At 33.4% G+C, this 7,651-nt stretch overlaps 1 pseudogene; it reads right to left on the bottom strand.

The window, feature by feature from the left end:
* Positions 1 to 3,599: 3,599 nt before the first annotated feature.
* LOC122116451 lies at positions 3,600 to 3,699 on the bottom strand (annotated as a pseudogene).
* Between the last annotated feature and the right edge of the window lie 3,952 nt (positions 3,700 to 7,651).

Below are 7,651 nucleotides of genomic sequence, written 5' to 3'. Positions count from 1 at the left end.
TTCAGAAGTTATAAATTATCTTTATAACCTGTGTAGTATATGTGTGTATGTATATATCAATGCATACGGATAGAAATATTTTAGCATATTTTTGTATCTACAATAGATTTGTGAAATCATCCTACATTACAAAATAAAATGGTAGCTGGGTGCCGTTGGCTCATGCCTGTAATCCTAGCTACTCAGGAGGCTGAGATCAGAAGATTGCAAGTCAAAGCAGACAGAAAAGGAAGTCTGAGAGATTCTTATCTCCAATAAACCACTCAAAAACCGGAAGTGGCATAGTGGCCCAAGTGGTAGAGTGCTCGCCTTGAGCTGAAGAGCTGAGGGAAAGCACCCAGATCCAAGTTCAAGCCCCACGACAGATGAAAAATAAATAAATAAAAATAAAATAAAATGGAAACAAAAGTTAATAAGGAGCAAAACAAAGGGAATTGTCACACGTTTCTTGTTGTTGAATGTAATATGAATTGTGAGAATCAGTTTGGCAAAATCATCTGTATTTGAACAAAATGGTTAATAGCTATTAAATCCAATTAATCTATTTACCCATATTGTGCATCCTCACACATGAGTGTCAAAATCAAACCACAGTTTCTGCCTTTGTATTTAACTCACCTGTTATAAGTTAGAGGATAGATGAAGTAATCAAATAAAGATTAAAATAATAGTAAGTGAGGCTATGAGTTAAAGCTGAAAATGATTTTAAATATGATAATAGCTAATTAAATTGCATATTTCTTACCTTTACACTATTGTCATGTCCCTCATTCCCACATTAGAAAAGTACATAGAAGTTTCTCACTAAATAATATGTACAATTATGAAAAAAAGTATTGAAAAAATATGGGCACCGTGTGGTTTTAGCTTATTGTGACCTGTAGGGGGTAGTGTGTTTTTGAGGATTTGCAATACGTTCTAATGGAGATGAAGAGAGGGATGTGCTTATTCTGGAAAACTGGCTAGAAGATTGTTCCCAGAAAGATAGTGATGAATTCTTCCAAAAGGTTACAGTAAAATCACTTTCACGACCATGTTCACTGCTGCACTATTCACCGTAGAAAACTTATGGAAACAGCCCAGATGCCCTTTGGCAGAAGGATGGTTAGACAAAGTGTGGCACATATACACAATTGTATTGCACCCATCCATTATGAAGATTGTTACATTATTTGCAAAGAAATGGATAGATCTAAAAATATCTTAAGTAAACTAAGTCAGAGACACACACACAAAGGACCCATGCTCTGTCTCATATTTGGAAGATAGAACTTTATACAAGTTTTCACAGCAATATTAACCAAAGCATGCTATTAGCAGAGGAGAATTTAAAAGGTGTATTTTCTTATAAAATTGAATTTTTAATCCAACAAAATGAATACCAGGAAACTATCACTTAAGTTAAGAGGAAAATTCAAAGGGAAGGATTAAAAAGAGTTATGGAGTAAGAGAGTGAAGGCATAATATTCAATACAGATAGTATGAAAGTAGAAAAAATTAAACTGGGGTGAGATTTGGAAGGGTGTGGGGAAGTTATGTAAAGATCCATTGTACATAAAAACTGATTTGTGGAATGGAAATTCCCTTGTACAATTATTTAAGATAATAAAAATATAATTAAAAACAATGGAGACACTTTTTCTTAAACTGTGTTCTCTTAAACCATGAGTCAATATAATAGTTTCCTCCTCAGAAATGTTCTTTGCAGGTATTTTCCTCACAGTAACAGAAAAGTGATCAATGCAATGTATATCAATACATAACTTTGCACATCATAAAGAGACACATTGTAAATTCTATTTCCATCTCTTTTAAAAATAAAATTTTTTGCTCTATAAATTGATCAGAGGCATGGATTTTGTGGCTAGTTAGTGCATTACACAAGTCTCTCTCTTCCTCTCTCTCTTTCAAGGTTCTCATCGATAATATGATTGCTCCATAATTATCCTAATTTATTTTACTTTTATATTTTTGGTTGCATCATTTCACTTTCTGCTCTGCCATTTCTCAAATCATTTACATAGAAGGTATTATTTCCTATTTTCTCATTCCTAGAATAAGCTGCACATGAAGACACCACTGGTCCTCATTTTCAGTCTGTACCTTTTAATACGGAGGAAAATCTTTCCTCTGCTTTCTATCAATTCTCTACTCTCCAGTTAGAATATTTAGAATAGTAAAAATGGAAAAAGAGAAAACAAATCATGGTGAAAAAAAAGATGCAGAAAATTCACCAGTTTTTTCTGACTAGTTCAACCAATGTGAACTATTGGGGAAATACATGGACACCTCATTCCAACTGGTACTCAAAGTCTCTGGTTAGGCAATTCTGATGAAGACAAGGAACAAGATGAAAAAGTGAGGAATGGTATCATTTGCAAAAAAAAAAAAAAAAAAAAAGTGGAGAAGGATCCAAGCAAATTTCTTCTTTGGGCTGCCTAATTAATCGGCTTGCTACAGTGTGGAGAAATCTTTCCAAAAAGGCCACTCGTGTGAATACTAGGGATGAAGATGAGTATACCGCTCTTCATCAGGAAGCCTACAGTTGACACTGAGACATTGTCCATGAGTTGGTGGCTCGAGGCAGATATTCATGCAATAACTGTGAATGGCTGGACACACCTGCACAGTGCTTATACGTGGAATACTTCCGGTGTGGCTTCTTTATTACTTCATCATGATGCAGATACCAGTGTCTAAACTAAAGGCCTCTTGACCCCCTTGCATCTTGCTGCTGGGAATAGAAACAGCAAAGATACGTTTGATCTCCTTCTGTTGAACCATTATATTAAACCAGGTCTAAAGAACAGCTTGGAAGAAACTGCATTTGATACTGCCAAAAGATAAGTATGTATGACTACCTCTTTGAAGTTGTGAAAGGCTGTACAAATTGTTCTCCTACGTCTTAATGATTTGGTTAAGTTACTTAAATTTCAAAAATGCCAGTCCATCCTTTGTCTCTGTACAAAATATTTTCACAATACAAAGCAACAGCAATATCTTACTTTAAAAATTCATGGATTCCATGGTATTCTTCCAAATGAATTGACTGACTTTGATTTCAAAATATATTCAAGAGTTGTTTGTGTACATCTATAATGATTTCTGTAGAGCTTGTGATTTTTTAAATCAGAAATAATTTTAACGTATCTGTTGAAATGAGTAGTACAGAAACTAAAGATATTTCTGGTGCTTGTCTGAAGAAAGTATATTTTAACATATTCTGTATTTTGTTTGTAAGATGTCCATAATCTATTTCATTCTTTCCTAGATGTAATACTTTGAATACTACATTGTTCTATATTATATATATTCATTAATAAATGTGTCCTTACAGATTGCATTCCATATAAAAACAGTTTAAGATTCTTTTGTCTCCTAGGTCCTTATAGTATTTTATTTCTTTGGGATAAAATTAAAATGTTATCTAATTTCAAAGTTTTGTAAAGTTATGCTATGTAAAGACCTTTCTAAGGTGAAGATGTAATACACTGATGCCAAACTAACTTTTAATTATATGAATCGCATGTGATGTTACACTTGTATTTTTGTAATCAACTTTTTAATAACTGTTTTTCATTTCTTGCATCTGAAGAATGAAAAATATGGAATACTTCGCATATTTTCAGATCATCCCTGTCCAAGTGGCATGTTAATCTCTATATTGTTGTAATTTATGTATACGTGCTGCCGAAGCATGTAGTATCCTGTGAATTTAAGTATTTAATGATGCAATCTTTATACAGGCATATATCCTTGGTTGCCTATTTGTAACAAGGAAACCTTATTGTTACTAACAATGCTATTGATCTTATTTCTCTGAAATTCTGTGTATAGTGGAAAAAATATATTGTTCGGTAGATTGCTCACACTTGCAATTATTTTGCCAATGACTATTTTAAGTCTTTTTCATTTTAAATTTCATCATACTTTGAAGCCTTTATAGCTAGATTCAAAGATATGGCTTTTCAAGTACTTATTTATCAACTGAGTTAGCTTTGTGGAGCTAATGGATTCAAAGTAAGCCTTGCTGAAGAGCTACTTCTAAAATTTTGCAGCTTAAAATTTCCCAAATGAGGTCTTACTGGCACAAATGTCTACTGGCCCTTTACCCTTCTTCCATGTAGTAACAGACCAACCAGAATATCTTACCCTGACAGCAAAGATTATCTTACTGGAAAAAAACTAATCTTAGTTACAAGGGATCATGGAGAAATAAACAGTTCTGACTAGAAAGTATTTTATCAAAATATAATTGTTTATTATACCTACCATTTCAAAAGTAGCTAAAGCCAAAAAGGTGAAAAAATTGTTCTTATGCATGATTACCTAATGTCCTGACCTGTCTACCATCCAACCAGGCAGGAACTTACACTACTGAATTTCTATCACCAAATATTTCCATAGCTCCAGGAGAAGTCCATATTTTTTCCTTGATATTAGGCCTTAAATTGGTAATGTTTTAATCTCAGTGTTTCCTCTTGCCTCTAGGCTGTAAATCTACAAATGGTAAAGCTTTAGGTCTAACTCTACCAAACTCTGAGGTAGAGATAATGGAATAATACTGTAAAACAGAGTTGCCTTTGATACCCTAACCACAACAGAACAATGAAAAACATTCCTTATATTACATATAGTTATATATTTTATATTTATATGTGCTAATTTTATGTTTCACACAATGAAACTTACTAGAATTAATCGATAATTTGACAAATAAATTGATATTTATTACAATAAATAGATTGGAATATAAATAATTAAGTTTAGAATATATATTAGAATATAAGAAGTATCAATGCAATGTCTTCGATATAAACTTGTGATACCTTCTAAGTGTTCTTAGACTCCTGAATTCACATGGCAAAAAAAAATGTTGTTTTCCTTTAATATGTAAGGCATTTTACTCTGCTGCTCTGTATATTGTTTTAACTCGCTGGACCCAGAATGGTTTTCTCCATATTTCTGATCATAACCAAATTTTGCTGATATGATGTCCAAAAGGTATTATTCTTCTACAGGACCCACGCGTCCTAGGATCCCAGGTCCCAGTTATCTGTATCATCAGATAACAAGGGCAAGTCCTCATACCTAGGCCCATGCCACATGCCAACAGAAAGTAATTGAAGACTCATCTCAACTTCTCATTTCCTATAATAATGCAGGGCCCCAATTACATAGGATTTAGCAGTAAGCAATTGTGAAATGCAAGGCAACTTAAAATGAAAGATGAGATCACAAAATCTGAGAGAAACTTATGTAATTCACACTTTCAATTTACAGATGACCAGCCCATATTAGTGAACAAGATCACAAATATCACAAGAATATTTTTAATACCCCTCTCCTAATGATTAATGAAAGATTTCAGTCCAGTATAAGTAGGCCAAAAAATAGTTCCTGGAAGGATAGATCCATAATTTTTCTACCAAGCCTAGGAAAACTTGACTTAGAAGTCAAATATAATTCAGAAAAACATTAATTGAGAAGATCCTTAGTGCTTCAAAACACTGGTACTTCAGTAAAACTTGGTTATGTAGTATAAAAAGGTTGTCATTCTCAAACCAATGGTAACCTATATTTAATCTCCTGAAAATATATTCCTATTTAAATAATTTTTTTAGGGGGTCCGGGCGTGGGGCCTGATCTCTGAGCCTTGGCGCTGTCCCTCAGCTCTTCAGCTTAAGACTAGCACTCTATCACTTGAGCCACAGCACACTTCCAGATTTTTTTCTTTTTGGTCATGTGATGCTGGGGAATTGAACACAGGACCTCATGCATGCAAGCAAGTGCTTTACCACAGAGCCACCTTCCCAGCGCCTCAAATAAACTTTTTAAAGGCACATTCGCCAAAATAACATTTGACGATTAGATGATACTTAGTAACATTACAAGTTTTTCAAGTGGAAGGAGCAAGTTAAAATAGAGTTGATTTATTACCCAGCACTAACACCAAACAGGTTCAACTATTCCTTAAATTATAGAAATAGTAGCCCCCACCATTTGTGTTGTTCAGTAGATGCCTTCCAGAAATGTGTTATATAGATCAGCCTTCCATATTTCAAGCCTAAACTTTAGCTAATAAAGTAAAGTTCATCAAATAATAAGGTACATTTTAAAAGATCGCGAATAGTTGCCTTATCATGTTGTTTGATGTTTTCCTTAAGAAATATGAGTTTAAGTCTTGAATATGGGTACTCATCAGAGATGTGACAAACATAAAATCTGTCTTCTATTTCTATCATATTCCTCCACAGTAATAAATTTTAGTTTTCTTCTTTTCCCAAAAGTTATACATAGTAGAGAATATTATCCCATGTAAAATAAAATAATCACAAACCATTGTACAAAGCCATTTATAAAAACTGGTAGTTAGGAAAACATTCTAAGCCATTTTTAAACTTTCTTGTTGACTAAATATTAATCTTCCAAATGGATGAGAATCAAATCATGTATAGGTGCTTCACGACTTCAGTCTTGCAAATTGTTATTGCAGATGAATTAATTATGGAAATATAAGCTGATATCAGTTCAAGTATATGCAGGATAGAAATGCCATAGAATGCATATAAACCTGTCAAAGTATGAACAGACAGTTTAACAGAATGACTATCAAAAAGTTGAGACCAGAGAAGAATATTAGTAAAAACATAGAATGAATGAAAAATGAAAAAGTGGCAAGTACAACTAGAATACTCAATGTACACATGTGATAAAGGAAGTGGTAAATCTGAAATAAATCTTGGAAAAGGGATTGGTTGAGAATGATAGAAGGAGTGACTCTGATCCAGGAGCATTGGACAATTACATGGACATATTTAATTGTAACACAATTGCACAACCTTTTGAAATTTAGTTAAAAACACAACAAAAACCAAACACACAAAAATCACAACCAAACAGCAACCTCTAGAGAGTATGAATATGACCTCTCAAAATTTTAAATAGTTAATCAAGGGCAGTATGGGAAAAACAGACCAACTGTTCAAAGAGGGCAGTTTGGGGTAGGGGAGAATTTTGAACAGATTTAAATAGATTGTCTAAGGTTATAAATCACTTACATCTGCAGCAAATATTTTCTAATGGGAGATCTCTTTGTCTGAACTGGATATTCCAGTCCTGAGATACATTTGATAGCTGGTGAATATAGAATGGAAGAAACAAGATCAAAACTCATTACTCCGTTGGAGAGAAAACAGTCCTCTATGTTTTCTCTCTTCTCTCTTTACTACTCTTTTTCATACTTTTCAGTCAAGTGATTTTGAATTATATCTTTCCTTCTTTGTTCTGGCAAAGTAATCGGTCAAAGTAATTCACTAAAGATTATTTGCCATTTTTTCTATTACGCTGTTTACTGTCCAAGCGAATCCATTAAACTTCCCTCTTGCATTTGGTTGCCACGAAAACCCAACATCTATGATAATGAGGACAAACTCTCATGTAAAACGTTGTCTCCAAAGAACCAGTCTAAGAAGCTGTGATCACAAATATTTAGCTATACTTTTTTTTCTTTTATCTTGAAAGTCTTCTTATGTCTAAAGTGCCCACAAAAATAAGTACTCCACTACTTTTTGTTTCAATTACTTCTAACCTCAAAGATATAGTTTGCTAACAAGATGCTTAGAGGAAACTGAAGAATACTCCACTTTTA

This window comes from Dipodomys spectabilis, unplaced genomic scaffold (genome assembly GCF_019054845.1).
Source record: "Dipodomys spectabilis isolate Male_0828 unplaced genomic scaffold, ASM1905484v1 ptg000134l, whole genome shotgun sequence".
NCBI lineage: Eukaryota > Metazoa > Chordata > Mammalia > Rodentia > Heteromyidae > Dipodomys > Dipodomys spectabilis.
The sequence above is the reverse complement of the archived record's forward strand: the minus strand, read 5'-3'. Positions and strand labels throughout refer to the sequence as shown.